Genomic DNA, 23,888 nt, shown 5'->3' on the forward strand with positions numbered 1-23,888 from the left:
ATGTGGTAATAACTCCGGAATGCTTTCACCTATCCAAGCAATTCTGAGATTGTTTTCTCGTGACACATTGGACTTTATGTTACTGGCAAAATTTGCCCGATACATTCGGCAGTTATAACACACAAAATTGTTGCTAATTAACATCACCCATATGTCTACTTTAGTTTAGCATCATTTTTTGAACATCATTTTATTTTTGTAGGACGTTACAAGGCTTAGAACTTTTAGCAGCAATTTCTCACATTTTCAAGAAAATTTCAAAATGCTATTTTTACAGGGGCCAGTTCAGTTGTGAAGTCGTTTTGAGGGCCTTGGATATTATAAACCCCCAATAAGTCACCCCATTTTAAAAACTGCACCCCTCAAAGTATTCAAAACAGCATTTAGAAAGTTTCTTAACCCTTTAGACATTGCGCAGGAATTAAGGCAAAGTAGAGGTGAAATTTACAAAGTTCATTATTTTTTTCCAGAAGTTCATTTTGAATCCATTTTTGTACCACAGGAGGTTTTACCAGAGAAATGCAACTCAATATTTATTGCCCAGGTTCTGCAGTTTTAGGAAATATCCCACATGTCGCCCTAGTGCGCTACTGGACTGAAGCACCGACCTCAGAAGCAAAGGAGCACCTAGTGGATTTTGGGCCTCCTTTTTATTAGAATAGATTTTAGGCACCATGTCAGCTATAAAGAGGTGTCGTGGAACTAAAACAGTGGAAACCCCCCAAAAGTGACCCCATTTGGGAAACTACACCCCTCGAGGAATTTATTTAGGGGTGTAGCAAGCATTTTGACACGCCAGTTTATTTGCAAAAATTTTTGGAACTAGGCCATGAAAATGAAAATCTACATTTTTTCAAATAAAATGTAGGTTTAGCAAATTTTTTTTTATTTCCAAAAGAACTAAAGTAGAAAAAGCACCACAACATTTGTAGAGAAATTTCTCTCGAGTAAAACAATACCCCACATGTGGTAATAAACGGTTGTTTGGACACACGGCAGGGCTTAGAAGGGAAAGAGCGCCATTTGGCTCTTGGAACTCAAATTTAGCAGGAATGGTTTGCGGAGGCCATGTCGCATTTGCAAAGCCCCTGTGGGGACAAAACAGTGGAAACCCCCAACAAGTGACCCCATTTTGGAAACTACACCCCATGAGGAAATTATCTAGGGGTATAGTGAGCAGTTTGACCCCACAGGTGTTTTACAGAACTTATTGGAAATAGGCCGTAAAAATGAAAATCTACATTTTTTCAAAGAAAATGTAGGTTTAGGTATTTTTTTTTTCATTTCCACAAGGACTGAAGGAGAAAAAGCACCGCAAAATTTGTAAAGCAATTTCTCCCGAGTAAAACAATACCCCACATGTGGTAATAAACATCTGTTTGGGCACACGGTAGGGCTCAGAATGGAAGGAGCACCATTTGGATTTTGGAATGGTTTCTGGGCGCCATGTCACATTTGCTGAGCCCCTGTAGTACTAGTACGCTGGAAACATCCCAAAAGTGACTAAATTTGGGAAACTGCACCCCCTGAGGAATCATTTAGGGGTATAGTGAAAATTTTGACCCCCAAAGGTTTTTTGCTGAATTAATTAGAATTAAGCCATGAAAATGAAAAATATTTTTTTTTCCAACAAGATGTAGATTTAGATCAACATTTTTCATTTTTACAAGGATTAGAGAAGAAAAAGCACCCCAACATTTGTAAAGAAATTTCTCCCGAGTACGGTAACACCCCATATGTGGTTATAATCAGCTGTTTACGTATATGGGAGCATTCAGAAGAAAAGGAGCGGTATTTATCTTTTGGAGCGTAGATTTTGCTGTAATGGGTTGTGGACGCCATGTTGCATTTGCAAAACCCCTGATGTACCAAACAAAAGTGACCCCGTTTTAGAAACTACTCCCCTAAAGGCATTTATCAAGGGGAGTAGTGAGAATTTAGACTCCACAGGTGTTTTTCAGAAATTAATACGCAGTGGATGGTGAAGTGAAAATTGCAATTTTTCCACTGATCTGCCTATTCACCGCACAATATGTTGTGCCCCTAGAGAATCTTACCCCACAAATTGTTAAGCGGGTTCTCCCGGGTATGGTAATGCATTACTTGTGGCCATAAATTGCTGTTTGGGCACACTGTAGGGTTAAGAAGGGAAAGACCGCTATTTTGAGCATGGATTTTGCTGGGTATTAGTTCTGTTTGGGGTTTTGCTGGTATTTCAGTTTATAATGTGGTGGCATATGTAATCTGTGCGGAGTACATCAGGGTATATGTAAGCTGTGCGGAGTACATCAGGGTATATGTAAGCTGGGCGGAGTACATCAGGGGTATATGTAAGCTGTGCGGAGTACATCAGGGTATATGTAAGTTGTGCAGAGTACATCAGGGTATATGTAAGCTGGGCTGAGTACATCAGGGTATATGTAAGCTGTGAGGAGTACATCAGGGTTATATGTAAGCTGGGCGGAGTACATCAGGGTATATGTAAGCTGGGCGGAGTACATCAGGGTATATGTAAGCTGTGAGGAGTACATCAGGGTATATGTAAGCTGTGCGGAGTACATCAGGGTAAAATGTAAGCTGTGAGGAGTACATCAGGGTATATGTAAGCTGTGAGGAGTACATCAGGGTACATGTAAGCTGGGCGGAGTACATCAGGGTACATGTCAGCTGTGAGGAGTACATCAGGGTATATGTAAGCTGTGCGGAGTATATGAGGGTATATGTAATCTGTGCGGAGTACATCAGGGTATATGTAAGCTGTGCGGCGTACATCAGGGTATATGTAAGCTGTGCGGAGTACATCAGGGTATATGTAATCTGGGCGGAGTACATCAGGGTATATGTAATCTGTGAGGAGTACATCAGGGTATATCTAAGCTGTGCGGAGTACATCAGGGTATATGTAAACTGTGAGGAGTACATCAGGGTATATGTAATCTGTGAGGAGTACATCAGGGTATATGTAAACTGTGCGGAGTAAATCAGGGTATATGTAATCTAGGCGGAGTACATCAGGGTATATGTAATCTGTGAGGAGAACATCAGGGTATATGTAAGCTGGGTGGAGTACATCAGGGTATATGTAAGCTGTGAGGAGTACATCAGGGTATATGTAATCTGTGCGGAGTCCATCAGGGTATATGTAAGCTGTGCGGAGTACATCAGGGTATATGTAAGCTGTGAGGAGTACATCAGGGTATATGTAAGCTGTGCGGAGTACATCAGGGTATATGTAAACTGTGCAGAGTACATCAGGGTATATGTAAGCTGTGAGGAGTACATCAGGGTATATGTAATCTGTGAGGAGTACATCAGGGTATATGTAAGCTGTGTGGAGTACATCAGGGTATATGTAATCTGTGCAGAGTACATCAGGGTATATGTAATCTGTGAGGAGTACATCAGGGTATATGTAAACTGTGCGGAGTACATCAGGGTATATGTAATCTGTGCGGAGTACATCAGGGTATATGTAAGCTGTGCGGAGTACATCAGGGTATATGTAAACTGTGAGGAGTACATCAGGGTATATGTAATATGTGCGGAGTACATCAGGGTATATGTAATCTGTGCGGAGTACATCAGGGTATATGTAAGCTGTGTCGAGTACATCAGGGTATATGTAAGCTGTGCGGAGTACATCAGGGTATATGTAATATGTGAGGAGTACATCAGGGTAAATGTAAGCTGTGCGGAGTACATCAGGGTATATGTAAGCTGTGCGGAGTACATCAGGGTATATATAAGCTGTGAGGAGTACATCAGGGTATATGTAAGCTGTGTGGAGTATATCAGAGTATATGTAAGCTGTGCGGAGTACATCAGGGTGTATGCAAGCTGTGCGGAGTACATCAGGGTATATATAAGCTGTGAGGAGTACATCAGGGTATATGTAAGCTGTGTGGAGTATATCAGAGTATATGTAAGCTGTGCGGAGTACATCAGGGTGTATGTAAGCTGTGCGGAGTACATCAGGGTATATATAAGCTGTGCGGAGTACATCAGGGTATATGTAAGCTGTGCGGAGTACATCAGGGTATATGTAAGCTGTGCGGAGTACATCAGGGTATATGTAAGCTGGGCGGAGTACATCAGGGTATATGTAAGCTGTGAGGAATACATCAGGGTATATGTAAGCTGTGCGGAGTACATCAGGGTATATGTAATATGTGCGGAGTACATCAGAGTATATGTAAACTGTGCGGAGTACATCAGGGTATATGTAAACTGTGCGGAGTACATCAGGGTATATGTAATCTGTGCGGAGTACATCAGGGTATATGTAAGCTGTGCGGAGTACATCAGGGTATATGTAATATGTGAGGAATACATCAGGGTATATGTAAGCTGTGCGGAGTACATCAGGGCATATGTAAACTGTGCGGAGTACATCAGGGTATATGTAATCTGTGCGGAGTACATCAGGGTATATGTAATCTGTGCGGAGTACATCAGGGCATATGTAAACTGTGCGGAGTACATCAGGGTATATGTAAGCTGTGCGGAGTACATCAGGGTATATGTAAACTGTGCGGAGTATATCAGGGTATATGTAAGCTGTGCGGGGTACATCAGGGTATATGTAAGCTGTGCGGAGTACATCAGGGTATATGTAAGCTGTGCGGAGTACATCAGGGTATATGTAAGCTGTGCGGAGTACATCAGGGTATATGTAAGCTGTGCAGAGTACATCAGGGTATATGTAATCTGTTCGGAGTACATCAGGGCATATGTAAACTGTGCGGAGTACATCAGGGTGTATGTAATCTGTGCGGAGTACATCAGGGTATATGTAAGCTGTGCGGAGTACATCAGGGTATATGTAATATGTGAGGAATACATCAGGGTATATGTAAGCTGTGCGGAGTACATCAGGGTATATGTAAACTGTGCGGAGTACATCAGGGTATATGTAAACTGTGCGGAGTACATCAGGGTATATGTAATCTGTGCGGAGTACATCAGGGCATATGTAAACTGTGCGGAGTACATCAGGGTATATGTAAGCTGTGCGGAGTACATCAGGGTATATGTAAACTGTGCGGAGTATATCAGGGTATATGTAAGCTGTGCGGAGTACATCAGGGTATATGTAAGCTGTGCGGAGTACATCAGGGTATATGTAAGCTGTGCGGAGTACATCAGGGTATATGTAAGCTGTGCAGAGTACATCAGGGTATATGTAATCTGTTCGGAGTACATCAGGGCATATGTAAACTGTGCGGAGTACATCAGGGTATATGTAAGCTGTGCGGGGTACATCAGGGTATATGTAAGCTGTGCGGAGTACATCAGGGTATATGTAATCTGTGCGGAGTATATCGGGGGTATATGTAAACTGTGAGGAGTACATCAGGGTATATGTAAGCTGTGCGGAGTACATCAGGGTATATGTAAGCTGTGCAGAGTACATCAGGGTATATGTAAGATGTGAGGAGTACATCAGGCTATATGTAATCTGTGCGGAGTACATCAGGGTATATGTAATCTGTGCGGAGTACATCAGGGTATATGTAATCTGTGCGGAGTATATCAGGGTATATGTAAACTGTGCGGAGTACATCAGGGTATATGTAATCTGTGCGGAGTATATCGGGGGTATATGTAAACTGTGAGGAGTACATCAGGGTATATGTAAGCTGTGCGGAGTACATCAGGGTATATGTAAGCTGTGCAGAGTACATCAGGGTATATGTAAGATGTGAGGAGTACATCAGGCTATATGTAATCTGTGCGGAGTACATCAGGGTATATGTAATCTGTGCGGAGTACATCAGGGTATATGTAATCTGTGCGGAGTACATCAGGGTATATGTAAACTGTGCAGAGTACATCAGGGTATATGTAATCTGTGCAGAGTACATCAGGGTATATGTAATCTGTGCGGAGTACATCAGGGTATATGTAAACTGTGCGGAGTACATCAGGGTATATGTAATCTGTGCGGAGTACATCAGAGTATATGTAATCTGTGCGGAGTACATCGGGGTATATGTAATCTGTGCGGAGTACATCAGGGCATAATAAGAGGGTATAATAATGGGGTAAATAATACAATTATCCATAGATGTGTGTTACGATGTGAAGCGATCCGTTATGCGCAGGCCGGCGTCACACTGATAAACGGTTTTCTTTCTTATCCCCTTGTGTAACGCTCTGCACCTTTTGGGGACTTTTTCTCCTTTGTAGTTTGGGAAATATTGCTGGGAAAGTTTTGCGCTGGTATAATACGGGCGCCCTCGCTTCCAGCGGATGTGCCATGTCCCTTCCCTTTCCTAGTTCCTAAATACTATGGCCCTGAAACTGCAGGAATGTTCCCCTCCGGCCTGCGCATTGAGATGTTTTTCATCACCGCATTACTAGTGCCGTAACTATTTTGTTTTTCAGTTGATTGAGCGGTGTGCGGGCTTGTTTTTTGCGAGACGGGCTGTAGATTTTATTGTTACCATTTTAGAACACATACGTCTTTTTGATCAGTTTTTATTTCATTTTTTGGTAAAGGAAATTACCAAAAACAAGCAATTCTGGAATAGTTTTTTTATTGGGGTTTTTGTCGGTATCCACAGTGCGCCATAAATTACATGTTAGCTTTATTCTGCGGGTCGATACGATTACGGCGATACCAAATTGATATAGTTTTTTTATGTATTGCGGCTTTTGCACAATAAAATCACTTTTTTTATAAAATCATTTGTTTTCTGTGTCGCCATATTGTAAGACCCATAACTTTATTATTTTTGCGTGCACAAAGCGGTGTCAGGGATTATTTTTTGCGGCACGGATTGTCGTTTTTATTAGTACTATTTTGGAGTAAATGTGACTTTTTGATCATTTTTTATAGCATTTTTTACGAGGAGATGTGACCTAAAAACAAAGATTTTGGCGTTGTTTTTCATCTTTTTTTTTTTACGGCGTACACCGTGCGGGATAATTTACATAATAGTTTTGTAGTTTGGGTCGTTATGAACGTGGCGATACCAATTATGTATAGTTTTTTAATTTGTTATGCTTTTTCCCATAATAAAAGACTTAGGCCTGATTTACACGAGCATGTGCGTTTTGCGCACGCAAAAAAACGCAGTGTTTTGCGTGCGCAAAAGGCACTTGACAGCTGCGTGTGTCATCCGTGTATGATGCGCGGCTGCGTGATTTTCGCGCAGCCGCCATCATAGAGATGAGGCTAGTCGACGTCAGTCACTGTCCAGGGTGCTTAAAGAGTTAACTGATCGGCAGTAACTCTTTCAGCACCCTCGACAGTGAATTCCGATCACCATATCGAGTAACCTGTTTAAAAAAAAAAGAGGTTCGTACTTACCGAGAACTTCCCGGCCGTTGCCTTGGTGACGCGTCCTTGGTGGCGCGTCCTTGGCGACGCGCCTCTCTTGACATCTGGCCCCACCTCCCTGGATGACGCGGCAGTCCATGTGACCGCTGCAGCCTGTGCTTGGCCTGTGATTGGCTAGAGCTGTCACTTGGACTGAATTGTCATCCCGGGAGGTCAGACTGGAGGAAGAAGCCGGGAGTTATCGGTAAGTTTTTTTTTTACACGTTCACGTATATTGGGATCGGAAGTCACTGTCCAGGGTGCTGAACCAGTTTAACTCTTTCAGCACCCTGCACAGTGACTGTCTCCTGCCTGGTTCGGTCAAAACGAGTTCGGCCGAACCCGGTGAAGTTCGGTTCGCTCATGTGTAAGACACTCCGTTTGGATGTTTGTAAACAGAAAAGCACGTGGTGCTTTTCAGTTTACATTCAGTTTGACAGCTCTTGCGCGAATCACGCAGTTCGCACGGAAGTGCTTCCGTGCGACCTTCGTGGTTTTCACGCACCCATTGACTTCAATGGGTGCGTGATGCGCGAAAAACGCACGATTATAGAACATGTCGTGAGTTTTACGCAACGCACTCGAGTTGCGCAAAATTCACGCATTGTATGCACTGCCCGATAGAGTAATATAGGTGCGTACGACACGCGTGAAAAGCACGCGCGTCGCACGCGCGTATATTACGCTCATGTAAATGAGGCCTTACTGTGGGAAAAAAGGCAGTTTAGCTTTTTTTTTTTTACTTGAAAATCGTGGTTTTTTTTTGTTTTACGACATTTTTATTTACTTTTTTTTTACTTTTTTTACTTGTCCCACTAGGGGGCATGAGGGCCTGATGCCCCGATCGCTACTCTTATACACTGCACTACATACGTAGTGCAGTGTATTAGTGCTGTCAGTTATTCACTGACAGCAAGCCTATGAGGACACGCCGCAGGCGTGTCCTCATCGGCTCCCGTAAAAGGCAGACTCGGACGCCATTTTTTGGCGTCTGATTGCCATAGCAACCCAGCGATTGCGTCGCTAGGTTGCCGGTCGGGTTAAAACCCATCAGATGCTGCGCTCTATTGAGCGCAGCATCTGACTGGTTAATCAGTTGGATCGGAGAATAGCTCCAATCCTGGCAATTACAGGAAGGTGCCAGGTGTATAATACAGCTGTCACCCCGCGGTGATGGAGCCGGCTCTGCTTTTGAGCCTGCACCATCACTGCGACGTAACTGTACTGCGGTTTGCGGGAACACCTTCCCGGCAGCGCCGTATATATACGGCGGATGTCGGGATGGGGTTAAGCAGGACCTGCTGTGTTTTTTGTTGTTGTTTTTTTTAACCACATTCCTCCCCTTATACTTGGCGTCCTATACTTTGAAACTGTTTTTCTATAAAGTCAATGAAAAACGGCTCCAAAAACGTCGCAAGAAGTGATGTGCACTTCATTTTGCCGGGCATCTTTTTACGTGCTGGTTTTGGAAAACGGCCACGTAAAAAACGCCCTGTCGGAACAGAACGCCGTATTTCCCATTGAAAGCAATGGGCAGATGCGTTCTGCTTCCGATTTTTCCGCTGAAAACACTGTGTGTGAACATACCCTTAGAATGATGAAAGTGAAGTGAATGACTTTTCAGTTGACCGGTTCACACGCCGTGTATTTGACACGTTTTTTTTTGCACATTTTACATGCCAAAAACCACATAAAAAAAACGCTTGATTACGTGTTTGGGGGGATTTGTGTGTGTGTGTGTGGGGGGGGGGGTGCTCGCAGCTGATTCTTCAAAACAGCTGATATGCGGCTATGAAGTATCAGCGGAGCCTGTGCACACACCGCTCTGCCACACACACACACGGGAAAAGTGTTAAAGGGGTTGTCCAGGAAAACATGGCGCCGCACCTGTCCTCAGGTCGTGTGTGGTGTTACAGCTCTGTCCTATTCACTTCAATGGAGGTGAACTGCAATACCAGACACAACCTGAGGACAGGTGCGGCGCTGTGTCTCCAATCCGTACACCCCTTCTGTCCTGAGATGACCCGATGGGGGAGGCGGGTGTCAGAGCCACCCACCGCCATCACTGCAGACAGAACCACACAACTACGGCATGAGGGCAGGGCTTGTCCTGAGTGCACTGTCTCTTGTTATGGACAGATTTATAGTCAGGGTATGTGCACACACACTAATTACGTCCGTAATTGATGGACGTATTTCGGCCGCAAGTACCGGACCGAACACAGTGCAGGGAGCCGGGCTCCTAGCATCATACTTATGTACGATGCTAGGAGTCCCTGCCTCGCTGCAGGACAACTGTCCCATACTGAAAACATGATTACAGTCTGATGAACCGGTAACCTAGGTCCGATCACATGACAGAGGGGGATCACCAAAAACCCTGTGCACCCTCAGCCCGTCCATCCAGCCCTTTCCTGGTTATATCTGCTTCTGGGAAAGCTGGGTGACCACCATTACCCCAGCTACTGGAGTGTGTTTGGGGATGTGACTAATGAACCTCTCACACTCCAGTAGGAGGGGTAATGGTGGTCACCCAGCTTTCCCAGACCCCTGAACGTTAAATCTCTCATGTTGTGCTGAGACTGTTTGGGGATGTGACTAATGAACCTCTCAGTCTCAGCACAAGAGAGATTTATTGTTCAGGGGTTTGGGAAAGCTGGGTGACCACACTAACAGTGGGCATATTGTTTATCACCCAGCTTTCCCAGGACAGTTACATCATGTGTCCTTTATGCAGAGCCTCCTGCATGACTACAGGGGGGCCCGCCAGGTGGGGGGGGGTCCGTCGGGGAGGGGGGCGTCAGGTGGGGGGGGGTTTATATTGGTTTTCCTACGAAGGACATTTATGACATATACACAGGTGTAATATCTCTAGCCCCATTCCATCTTACCCAGCTCCGCGGTCTTCCGGCCACTTCACTTTCTGGTTACATGTTCGAGTTATGCAAACAGCGTAACTCTCTGAGCTACGCATTTTCCGCAACTCCCATAGAACTGAATAGTAGTTACGGAAGCCGTGTAGCATGCTACGCTGCTACTGTTACTGACATTCACTACTATGGGAGTTCCGGAAATAGCGTAGCTCAGCGAGTTACGCTGTTTCCATAACTCATCCATGTATTGCAGTGTATTGTACACCAGCGATCTAATGATCACTGGTTCAAGTCCTCTAGGGGAACTAATAAAATGTGTGTAAAAAAAAAAAAAAAAGTTAAATACATTTTCAGGTGTGTAGAAAAAAATGAAAAGTTAAAAAAATTCATTCCCATTTTTCCCCAAGCACAATGTAAAAATAAAAAAATAATAACAAAATTGGTATCGCTGCATCCGTAAAAGTCCAGAACTATTACAATATAGCATTATTTGACTCACACAGTGAACGGCCTAAATTTTTTTTATTTAAAACCCCCTACTGTCTGTATTCTTCTACCATATTACGTTATAAATGGCCGCTCTGTTGTAACGGTTCACTGGGATACGCTTCTTGTGATGTCATCTAGAATGTGGGCAGATTCTATTTCTCTGAGCGTGATGTCCTCTAGAGAATCTGAGCGTGATGTCATGTGAAGGGCGGGGCCTGTGATCTGCATGTGTTCCGTTTGCACATAATGGCCCTCATGTTGTGACATCATCAAGTTTATAAATTGGGGTCACACATTGACCGCGGTGTCAGTTTCTCTTGCTGGCTCTCATTATGGACGTGTCTCATGTGAAGAGGAGGATGGTGATGTTTCCAATGATGAGCATTATAGAGATGATGGAGGTTGGCGGACGCCAGTTTCCGGAGGACGTGGAGATGGAGGAGGAACACGAGAAGATGGAAGCTGGCGGACGCCAGTTTCCGGAGGACGTGGAGATGGAGGAGGAGGATGGGAAGATGGAGGTTGGCGGACGCCAATTTCCAGCTCCTGATGTGGAGATGGACGATCTTTCGGGGGCTACAATTAACATCAGGGCCTCCAACCCCCGAAAGAGAAAGTGGCCATTTTAGTAACATCTGCCGCTTGGGGCCCATTTACCATCAGGGCCCCCAACCCCCGGGAGAGATAGCGGCCATCTTATTTCCATCTGCCGCTCGGGGCCCATTTACCATCTTTAGGTGAGGTAAGTGCCGTCCACTGATGATCTTCTCACCTCACGACTCTTTTACAGCCGCTTGGACACTGAATTTCTGATTTTTTTTTTTGCAGTTGTCACCCCAACATCGTGGTCTTTACCACCTAAACCATCTGAAATTCCCATGAAGACTCCTCCAGTGATGAGCAGAGCAGACGCGAGATCCGGTAAGTCTGACGTCTTCCGCTCATCTTCATCTTCTCCTTGTGGTGAAGGTTTTGTGAATTTTTTTGCTTATTTGTATTTTTTCCTTTTCTAGGATCCGACTTTGAAAAATATGAAAAACGTTTTCGGTTTCTTCTGATCCAGGACCGAGCTGTGTAAGGGTGGACTGGCGGCCATATCCACGGGTGAAGAAGGACCCTCCCCCTCTTTATCTCACCGATCATCGCATGTTAAAGGGCCGGAGCCACAGAAAACCGCACAGAAATTCTACCAGATTCTATAATAAACATATTTTTTTTTACAATTTTTAGTGCATTCATTTCTAGATTGGGGAATTTATCCAGTGAACTTGTGTTCTATGGGGATCCGAAGGTTATAGGTGTAATACTCTGCAGAATATATCACTATGTATCTGTCAGGAGGTAGAGGAGCAATGTTCTGCAGATCTGTAGAGAAGTCAGTGGTGTAATAATCTGCAGAATATATCACTATGTATCTGACAGTAGAGGACAGAGCAATGTACTGCAGATATCTAGACAGGTCAGTGGTGTAATAATCTGCAGAATATATCACCATATATCTGTCAGGGAGTAGAGAGGAGAGAGCAATGTTCTGCAGATCTCCAGAGAGGTCAGTGGTGTAATAATCTGCAGAATATATCACTATGTATCTGTCAGGAGGTAGAGGAGAAATGTTCTGCAGGTCTCTAGAGAGGTCAGTGGTGTAATAATCTGCAGAATATATCACTATGTATCTGTCAGGAGGTAGAGGACAGAGCAATGTTCTGCAGGTCTCTAGAGAGGTCAGTGGTGTAATAATCTGCAGAATATATCACCATATATCTGTCATGTGATACAGGAGCAATGTTCTGCAGGTCTCTAGAGAGGTCAGTGGTGTAATAATCTGCAGAATATATCACCATATATCTGTCATGCGATACAGGAGCAATGTTCTGCAGATCTGTAAAGAGGTCAGTGGTGTAATAATCTGCAGAACATATCACCATATATCTGTCATGTGATACAGGAGCAATGTTCTGCAGATCTCTAGAGAGGTCAGTGGTGTAATAATCTGCAGAATATATCGCCATATATCTGTCATGTGATACAGGAGCAATGTTCTGCAGATCTGTAGAGAGGTCAGTGGTGTAATAATCTGCAGAACATATCACCATATATCTGTCATGTGATACAGGAGCAATGTTCTGCAGATCTCTAGAGAGGTCAGTGGTGTAATAATCTGCAGAATATATCGCCATATATCTGTCATGTGATACAGGAGCAATGTTCTGCAGATCTGTAGAGAGGTCAGTGGTGTAATAATCTGCAGGATATATCACTATGTATCTGTCAGGAGGTAGAGGAGCAATGTTCTGCAGATCTGTAGAGAGGTCAGTGGTGTAATAATCTGCAGAATATATCACTATGTATCTGTCAGGAGGTAGAGGACTGCGCAATGTTCTGCAGGTCTCTAGAGAGGTCAGTGGTGTAATAATCTGCAGAATATATCACTCTGTATCTGTCTGGAGGCTTTTTGGAATTTTTCTTGAAAATATAAACTATTGCTGCTAAATTTATACATTTTCTAACGTCATAAAACATAAAAAGACAGATAAAGTAATGCCAACAAGGGACAATATATTACCCCCCCCCCCATAAAAAGTGGAGGTGAAATGTCTGAATGTTTTTCTTATTCTGCAGATATCATTTTATTCCTTTATTTCACTAACACCGCAGATGATAACCGAGAATCACAGCTCAATATTTATTACCCCGATTCTACAGTTATTAGTAATATGACATATGTGGCCCTAGTGTGCGATGTGACTTATTGGACTCTATGCGGTGCAACTCACGCGGCGGCAGTATAACGGCAGAAACGGGAGAACAAATATGAAAGACCCCCCATTTGTGCAAAGTGAAATTGAGCTGGGCAGCATAAAGCACCCATCAGCTGAGTGGACCCCCCCTATAAGAGCAGTGGGCCCCGGCATTTGCCCGTTTCAACCATGTGTGGACGGTGGCCCAGATCTGCGTCCTGAGAACGCAGATGCAGTTGAAACCGGGACATGCCAGCGGCCGATCGGGACACCACCTGGAATCTGGGACTGTTGGGAGGTATGGAGACCCTCCCCAAATGACCCCATTTTGGATTCTACACCCCTCAGGACATTCATTTAGGGCTGCAGTGAGCATTTTGACCCCACAGGTGTTACATCGATTGTATTAGAATTGAGCAATGGAAATAAAAAGTAGTTTTAGCTCAAAATGTCTTTATATTCAAAAAGAAAGAAACGATAACAAGCCCCCAGGAGTACATCAGGGTATATGTAATATGTGAGGAGTACATCAGGATATATGTAATCTGTGCGGAGTACATCAGGGTATATGTAATATGTGAGCAGTACATCAGGGTATATGTAAGCTGTGCGGAGTACATCAGGATATATGTAAGCTGTGAGGAGTACATCAGGGTATATGTAAGCTGTGAGGAGTACATCAGGGTATATGTAATCTGTGCGGAGTACATCAGGGTATATGTAATCTGTGCGGAGTACATCAGGGTATATGTAAGCTGTGCGGAGTACATCAGGGTATATGTAAGCTGTGAGGAGTACATCAGGGTATATGTGAGCTGTGCGGAGTAAATCAGGGTATATGTAAGCTGTGAGGAGTACATCAGGGTATATGTAAGCTGTGAGGAGTACATCAGGGTATATGTAAGCTGTGCGGAGTACATCAGGGTATATGTAATCTGTGCGGAGTACATCAGGGTATATGTAATATGTGAGGAGTACATCAGGGTATATGTAATATGTGCGGAGTACATCAGGGTATATGTAATCTGTGCGGAGTACATCAGGGTATATGTAATATGTGAGGAGTACATCAGGGTATATGTAATATGTGCGGAGTACATCAGGGGTATATGTAAGCTGTGCAGAGTACATCAGGGTATATGTAATATGTGAGGAGTACATCAGGGTATATGTGAGCTGTGCGGAGTACATCAGGGTATATGTAAACAGTGCGGAGTACATCGGGATATATGTAATATATGCGGAGTGCATCAGGGTATATGTAAGCTGTGCGGAGTACATCAGGGTATATGTAATCTGTGCGGAGTACATCAGGGTATATGTAATCTGTGAGGAGTACATCAGGATATATGTAAGCTGGGCGGAGTACATCAGGGTATATGTAATCTGTGCGGGGTACATCAGGGTATATGTAATCTGTGCGGAGAACATCAGGGTATATGTAAGCTGTGCGGAGTACATCAGGATATATGTAAGCTGTGCGGAGTACATCAGGATATATGTAATCTGTGCGGAGAACATCAGGGTATATGTAAGCTGTGAGGAGTACATCAGGGTATATGTAATATGTGCGGAGTACATCAGGATATATGTAAGCTGTGAGGAGTACATCAGGGTATATGTAATATGTGCGGAGTAAATCAGGATATATGTAAGCTGTGAGGAGTACATCAGGGTATATGTAATATGTGCGGAGTACATCAGGGTATATGTAAGCTGTGAGGAGTACATCAGGGTATATGTAATATGTGCGGAGTACATCAGGGTATATGTAATCTGTACGGAGTACATCAGGGTATATGTAAGCTGGGCGGAGTACATCAGGGTATATGTAATCTGTGCGGAGTACATCAGGGTATATGTAATCTGTGCGGAGTACATCAGGGTATATGTAAGCTGTGAGGAGTACATCAGGGTATATGTAAGCTGTGAGGAGTACATCAGGATATATGTAAGCTGTGAGGAGTACATCAGGGTATATGTAAGCTGTGAGGAGTACATCAGGGTATATGTAAGCTGTGCGGAGTACATCAGGGTATATGTAATATGTGCGGAGTACATCAGGATATATGTAAGCTGTGAGGAGTACATCAGGGTATATGTAATATGTGCGGAGTACATCAGGGTATATGTAAGCTGTGAGGAGTACATCAGGGTATATGTAATATGTGCGGAGTACATCAGGGTATATGTAATCTGTACGGAGTACATCAGGGTATATGTAAGCTGGGCGGAGTACATCAGGGTATATGTAATCTGTGCGGAGTACATCAGGGTATATGTAATCTGTGCGGAGTACATCAGGGTATATGTAAGCTGTGAGGAGTACATCAGGGTATATGTAAGCTGTGAGGAGTACATCAGGATATATGTAAGCTGTGAGGAGTACATCAGGGTATATGTAAGCTGTGAGGAGTACATCAGGGTATATGTAAGCTGTGCGGAGTACATCAGGGTATATGTAATATGTGAGGAGTACATCAGGGTATATGTAAGCTGTGAGGAGTACATCAGGATATATGTAAGCTGTGTGGAGTACATCAGGGTATATGTAAGCTGGGCGGAGTACATCAGGGTCTATGTAAGCTGTGAGGAGTACATCAGGATATATGTAAGCTGTGCGGAGTACATCAGGGTATATGTAAACTGTGCGGAGTACATCAGGGTATATGTAATCTGTGCGGAGAACATAAGGGTATATGTAAGCTGTGAGGAGTACATCAGGGTATATGTAATATGTGCGGAGTACATCAGGATATATGTAAGCTGTGAGGAGTACATCAGGGTATATGTAATATGTGCGGAGTACATCAGGGTATATGTAAGCTGTGAGGAGTACATCAGGGTATATGTAATATGTGCGGAGTACATCAGGGTATATGTAATCTGTACGGAGTACATCAGGGTATATGTAAGCTGGGCGGAGTACATCTGGATATATGTAATCTGTGCGGAGTACATCAGTATATATGTAAGCTGTGAGGAGTACATCAGGGTATATGTAATCTGTGCGGAGTACATCAGGGTATATGTAAACTGTGCGGAGTACATCAGGGTATATGTAAGCTGGGCGGAGTACATCAGGGTATATGTGAGCTGTGCGGAGTACATCAGTATATATGTAAGCTGTGAGGAGTACATCAGGGTATATGTAAGCTGTGCGGAGTACATCAGGGTATATGTAATCTGTGCGGAGTACATCAGGGTATATGTAAGCTGTGCAGAGTACATCAGGGTATATGTAATATGTGCGGAGTGCATCAGGGTATATGTAAGCTGTGCGGAGTACATCAGGTATATGTAAACTGTGCGGATTACATCAGGGTATATGTAAGCTGGGCGGAGTACATCAGGGTATAATTAATCTGTGCGGAGTACATCAGGATATATGTAAGCTGGGAGGAGTACATCAGGGTATATGTAATCTATGCAGAGTACATCAGGGTATATGTAATCTGTGCGGAGTACATCAGTATATATGTAAGCTGTGAGGAGTACATCAGGGTATATGTAATCTGTGCGGAGTACATCAGGGTATATGTAAGCTGTGCAGAGTACATCAGGGTATATGTAATATGTGCGGAGTACATCAGGGTATATGTAATATGTGCGGAGTGCATCAGGGTATATGTAAGCTGTGCGGAGTACATCAGGGTATATGTAAGCTGGGCGGAGTACATCAGGGTATATGTAAACTGTGCGGAGTACATCAGGGTATATGTAAACTGTGCGGAGTACATCAGGGTATATGTAATCTGTGAGGAGTACATCAGGGTATATGTAATCTGTGCGGAGTACATCAGGGTATATGTAAGCTGTGCGGAGTACATCAGGGTATATGTAATCTGTGAGGAGTACATCAGGGTATATGTAATCTGTGAGGAGTACATCAGGGTATATGTAATATGTGCGGAGTACATCAGGGTATATGTAATCTGTGCGGAGCACATCAGGGTATATGTAATCTGTGTGGAGTACATGAGGGTATATGTAATATGTGAGGAGTACATCAGGGTATATGTAATCTGTGCGGAGTACATCAGGGTATATGTAAGCTGTGCGGAGTACATCAGGGTATATGTAAGCTGTGCGGAGTACATCAGGGTATATGTAAGCTGGGTGGAGTACATCAGGGTATATGTAAACTGTGCAGAGTACATCAGGGTATATGTAAACTGCGGAGTACATCAGGGTATATGTAATCTGTGAGGAGTACATCAGGTTAAATGTAATATGTGAGGAGTACATCAGGGTATATGTAATCTGTGCGGAGTACGTCAGGGTATATGTAAGCTGTGCGGAGTACATCAGGGTATATGTAAGCTGTGCGGAGTACATCAGGGTATATGTAAGCTGGGTGGAGTACATCAGGGTATATGTAAACTGTGCAGAGTACATCAGGGTATATGTAAACTGCGGAGTACATCAGGGTATATGTAATCTGTGAGGAGTACATCAGGTTAAATGTAATATGTGAGGAGTACATCAGGGTATATGTAATCTGTGCGGAGTACGTCAGGGTAAATGTAAGCTGTGAGGAGTACATCAGGGTATATGTAATCTGTGCGGAGTACATCAGGGTATATGTAAGCTGTGCGGAGTACATCAGGGTATATGTAATCTTTGAGGAGTACATCAGGGTATATGTAATCTGTGAGGAGTACATCAGGGTATATGTAAACTGTGCGGAGTACATCAGGGTATATGTAAACTGTGCGGAGTACATCAGGTTATATGTAAGCTGTGCGGAGTACATCAGGGTATATGTAAGCTGTGCGGAGTACATCAGGGTATATGTAATCTGTGCGGAGTACATCAGGGTATATGTAAGCTGTGCGGAGTACATCAGGGTATATGTAAGCTGTGTGGAGTACATCAGGGTATATGTAAGCTGTGCGGAGTACATAAGGGTATATGTAATATGTGCGGAGTACATCAGGGTATATGTAAGCTGTGAGGAGTACATCAGGGTATATGTAAGCTGTGCATAGTACATCAGGGTATATGTAAGCTGTGAGGAGTACATCAGGGTATATGTAAGCTTTGCGGAGTACATCAGGGAATATGTAAGCTGTGAGGAGTATATCAGGGTAAATGTAAGCTGTGAGGAATACATCAGGGTATATGTAAGCTGGGCGAAGTACATCAGGGTATATGTAAGCTGAGCGGAGTACATCAGGGTATATGTAATCTGTGCGGAGTACATCAGGGTATATGTAAGCTGTGAGGAGTACATCAGAGTATATGTAAGCTGTGCGGAGTACATCAGGGTATATGTAATCTGTGAGGAGTACATCAGGCTATATGTAAGCTGTGTGGAGTACATCAGGGTATATGTAATCTGTGAGGAGTACATCAGGGTATATGTAAACTGTGCGGAGAACATCAGGGTATATGTAATCTGTGCGGAGAACATCAGGGTATATGTAAACTGTGAGGAGTACATCAGGGTATATGTAATCTGTGCGGAGAACATCAGGGTATATGTAATCTGTGCGGAGTACATCAGGGTATATGTAATCTGTGAGGAGTACATCAGGGTATATGTAATCTGTGCGGAGAACATCAGGGTATATGTAAGCAGTGCGGAGTACATCAGGGTATATGTAATCTGTGAGGAGTACATCAGGGTATATGTAAACTGTGAGGAGTACATCAGGGTATATGTAATCTGTGCGGAGAACATCAGGGTATATGTAAGCTGTGCGGAGTACATCAGGGTATATGTAATCTGTGCGGAGAACATCAGGGTATATGTAAGCTGTGCGGAGTACATCAGGGTATATGTAAGCTGTGAGGAGTACATCAGGGTATATGTAAGTTGTGCGGAGTACATCAGGGCATATGTAAGCTGTGCGGAGTACATCAGGGTATACAGTGAAGGAAATAAGTATTTGATCCCTTGCTGATTTTGTAAGTTTGCCCACTGTCAAAGTCATGAACAGTCTAGAATTTTTAGGCTAGGTTAATTTTACCAGTGAGAGATAGATTGTATTTAAAAAAAAACACAGAAAATCACATGTCAAAATGATATATATTTATTTGCATTGTGCACAGAGAAATAAGTATTTGATCCCCGACCAACCATTAAGAGTTCAGCCTCCTCCAGACCAGTTACACGCTCCAAATCAACTTGGTGCCTGCATTAAAGACAGTTGTCTTACATGGTCACCTGTATAAAAGACTCCTGTCCACAGACTCAATTAATCAGTCTGACTCTAACCTCTACATGGGCAAGACCAAAGAGCTTTCTAAGGATGTCAGGGACCAGATCATAGACCTGCACAAGGCTGGAATGGGCTACAAAACCATAAGTAAGACGCTGGGTGAGAAGGAGACAACTGTTGGTGCAATAGTAAGAAAATGGAAGACATACAAAATGACTGTCAATCCACATCGATCTGGGGCTCCATGCAAAATCTCACCTCGTGGGGTATCCTTGATCCTGAGGAAGGTGAGAGCTCAGCCGAAAACTACACGGGGGGAACTTGTTAATGATCTCAAGGCAGCTGGGACCACAGTCACCAAGAAAACCATTGGTAACACATTACGCCGTAATGGATTCAAATCCTGCAGTTCCCGCAAGGTCCCCCTGCTCAAGAAGGCACATGGACAGGCCCGTCTGAAGTTTGCAAATTATTCTGAGAGTGATTGGGAGGAGGTGCTGTGGTCAGATGAGACTAAAATTGAGCTCTTTGGCATTAACTCAACTCGCCGTGTTTGGAGGAAGAGAAATGCTGCCTATGACCCAAAGAGCACCGTCCCCACTGTCAAGCATGGAGGTGGAAACATTATGTTTTCGGGGTGTTTCTCTGCTAAGGGCACAGGACTACTTCACTGCATCAATGGGAGAATGGATGGAGCTATGTACCGTCAAATCCTGAGTGACAACCACCTTCCCTCCACCAGGACATTAAAAATGGCTCGTGGCTGGGTCTTCCAGCACGACAATGACCCGAAACATACAGCCAAGGCAACAAAGGAGTGGCTCAAAAAGAAGCACATTAAGGTCATGGAGTGGCCTAGCCAGTCTCCAGACCTTAATCCCATCGAAAACTTATGGAGGGAGCTGAAGATCCGAGTTGCCAAGCGACAGCCTCGAAATATTAATGATTTAGAGATGATCTGCAAAGAGGAGTGGGCCAAAACTCCATCTAACATGTGTGCAAACCTCATCATCAACTACAAAAAACATCTGACTGCTGTGCTTGCCAACAAGGGTTTTGCCACCAAGTATTAAGTCTTGTTTGCCAAAGGGATCAAATACTTATTTCTCTGTGCCCAATGCAAATAAATATATATAATTTGGACTATGTGATTTTCTTTTTTTTTTTTTATCTAATCTATCTCTCACTGGTAAAATTAACCTAGCCTAAAAATTCTAGACTGTTCATGTCTTTGACAGTGGGCAAACTTACAAAATCAGCAAGGGATCAAATACTTATTTCCTACACTGTATATAAGCTGTGAGGAGTACATCAGGGTATATGTAAGCTGTGCAGAGTACATCAGGGTAAATGTAAGCTGTGCGGAGTACATCAGGTTATATGTAAACTGTGCGGAGTACATCAGGGTATATTTAATATGTGAGGAGTACATCAGGGTATATGTAAGCTGTGCGGAGTACATCAGGGTATATGTAAGCTGTACGGAGTACATCAGGGTATATGTAAGCTGTGCGGAGCACATCAGGGTATATGTAAGCTGGGCGGAGTACATCAGGGTATATGTAAGCTGTGCGGAGTACATCAGGGTGTATGTAAGCTGTGCAGAGTACATCAGGGTATATGTAAGCTGTGCGGTGTACATCAGGGTATATGTAATCTGTGAGGAGTACATCAGGGTATATGCAAGCTGTGCAGAGTACATCAGGGTATATGTAAGGTGTGCGGAGTACATCAGGGTATATGTAAGCTGTGCGGAGTACATCAGAGTATATGTAATCACTTTGCGGGGCCGTCAATTGTATTCTAACCACTTAGAAGCCGGGAACGCTATTGAACGCGGCTTCTAAGGAGTTAATCGGTGGGGACCACCGTGATAGGTCCCTGGGGAAGGAGATGTGACAACTGCTGTTTGTGACAGCAGTTGTCATTGCTCATAGATGGGACGGGACAGGGGCGGAATGGCCGTTTTTACCAGGACGTACTATTACTTAAATAGCGAGATCACGCTGTAAATGACAGGTTACAGGGAGAGTACGCTTTGCTCTGCTGTAAGTACCACAGAAACATTAACGAAGTGTCGGGATTGTGAATAGACATCCTGTCCTGGCTGGAAGGAATGTCTATTCACTGTCTAAACACTTCAGTAACGTTAATGTGTCAGTATAAGACATCACATAGTGAACAACTCAGTGTCACTATGCGCTGACTAAATGAATGGGAAGAAGTGCATGACGCTGATTGGTCACTGATTGGTCAGCGTCATACACTCCTCTGTACAACGCCCACTTGGTCTAAAGTAAAAACACGCCCAGTTGGGCATTAAGAAAGTAATTAGCATAAATCTAAAATCGCTCCTAACGTGGTAAATATAGAACGTTTTTCTAAATAAAAATCACTGCTGTCACCTACATTATAGCGCCCATCTCCTTATGTAGGAGATAGGGCACTTATAATGTGGTGACAGCCTCTTTAAGCATTACCTAATAGTACATCTTTGAGCGGGAAGGGGTTAATAAAAAATAATTAAAAGAAAATATTGTCTATAAAGTTGTACACAGCCTTTAAGACGCTTAGGCTGGGTTCACACGACCTATTTTCAGACTTAAACGAGGCGTATTATGCCTCGTTTTACGTCTGAAAATAGGGCTGCAATACGTCGGCAAACATCTGCCAATTCATTTGAATGGGTTTGCCGACGTACTGTGCCGACGACCTGTAATTTACGCGTCGTCGTTTAACAGCTGTCAAACGACGCAGGGCACTTCTTTGCCACGTAATTTGAGCTGTTCTTCATTGAACTCAATGAAGCACAGCTCAAGATTTACGAGCGTCTCAGAGCGTCTCAGACGCCTCGTAAATTACGAGGAGGAGCATTTACGTGTGAAACGAGGCAGCTGTAAACAGTCTGTCTTTTCACACGTAAATGCCTCTCATCGTGTGAACATACCCTAATAAGCAGGTGACACTGACAGTATTTTTGGTTGGCAGAGAAATCTTAAAATAGGGGCGCCGTGTGTCCCGCCATTTTCAAGTGTATCCGCGTCCACAGAGGGCAGATACAGTTAAATACTATGGTGGAGCAGGGATCTGCGCTCTGGTAGGCCACGGTTTACTCTGGGCATGCGTCTTACAAGGTTCAGGAACATCAGCACAGGTAGTGAGGACCTCAATATTATAATTTCGGCTCTCATCCGTAAACATAGAAGTGTAGAGAGAAGTGTCTGATATATAGACAGATATACAGTAGTCATGTATTCAGTCCCTGTGTGTTTCCTACAGATGGATCCAGTAGGGGAAATCCACCAGAGAGATGTCCCAGTCCTCTGTATTCCCAGGACTGTCCAGAGGAAAATCACAATGTCCCAGAGAATCATCAGGTAGATGAAGCTGAGCCCTATACCAGATCTATATAGGGGGTGTGGAGCTTTTTGGTCCTGCGGTCATCAGGGATGTCACGATACCAGAATTTGGACTCCGATACCGATACTTTGTGTAGTATTGCGATTTTGACACCAAAACGATACTTTACCAACAGTAATAAAAAAATAATAAAAAAGTTCTTCCGTTTTCTGATGTGAGGTGCATGGTGCGATGATGAATTTTGAATGTGCCTCACACTAATAGTAATTAACCCCATCATGTTTCTCAGCCATAATGGGTTAGTGTGAGGTACATGATGGGGTTAATTACTATTAATGTCAGGCACATGGAGGTTAAATTCATCGCACCTCGTGCCCCACAATAAGTGAAAGAAAGCAGTTTTTATTTTATTTTTTTACAGCGTACACATCATAAATGATGCAAAAAATAGTTGTGCAGGTTATTACGGCCGCGCCAATACCGAATATGTGTATATTTTATGTATTGAGACTTATTTTAATGTTTATTGTAAAAAATGTGTATGCAGATTTTTTTCATTTAATATTACTTTGTTTTTACTTTATTTTTAAACTTTAATGTACTGGCATATATTTATATACGGATAGTAAACAGGCAGTTAGGACATACCTAAGTATGCCCTAACAACAGGAAATATGGTAAGACAGCCCTGGGGTCCTTCAATGGACCCTGAAGCTGTCTGGCCATATATGGTATGTCCCTCAATCGCGTAACAGGGATTCCTGTGATGCGATCCAAGGGGCATCTCCCCTTCTCCTTAATGCTGCGGTCCGCTGTGATCGCAGCATTCAGGGGAATGGCGGCTGAGGTTTCTCTGATCTCCGCCGTTATAGAGCTGGGCTGCGGATGTGTAATACAGCCATTGCCCCGCTCCTGACAATAAGTGAGAGCGCGGTCA

General features: G+C 43.6%; 1 long non-coding RNA gene across 1 annotated transcript; it reads left to right on the plus strand.

The window, feature by feature from the left end:
• Positions 1 to 10,934: 10,934 nt before the first annotated feature.
• LOC142748401 (uncharacterized) lies at positions 10,935 to 11,909 on the plus strand. The gene is made up of 3 exons (XR_012882248.1): positions 10,935 to 11,428; positions 11,515 to 11,607; positions 11,700 to 11,909. It is a non-coding gene; the product is annotated as an uncharacterized LOC142748401 (long non-coding RNA).
• Positions 11,910 to 23,888: the final 11,979 nt, after the last annotated feature.

This window comes from Rhinoderma darwinii, chromosome 3 (assembly GCF_050947455.1).
Source record: "Rhinoderma darwinii isolate aRhiDar2 chromosome 3, aRhiDar2.hap1, whole genome shotgun sequence".
NCBI classification, from domain to species: domain Eukaryota; kingdom Metazoa; phylum Chordata; class Amphibia; order Anura; family Rhinodermatidae; genus Rhinoderma; species Rhinoderma darwinii.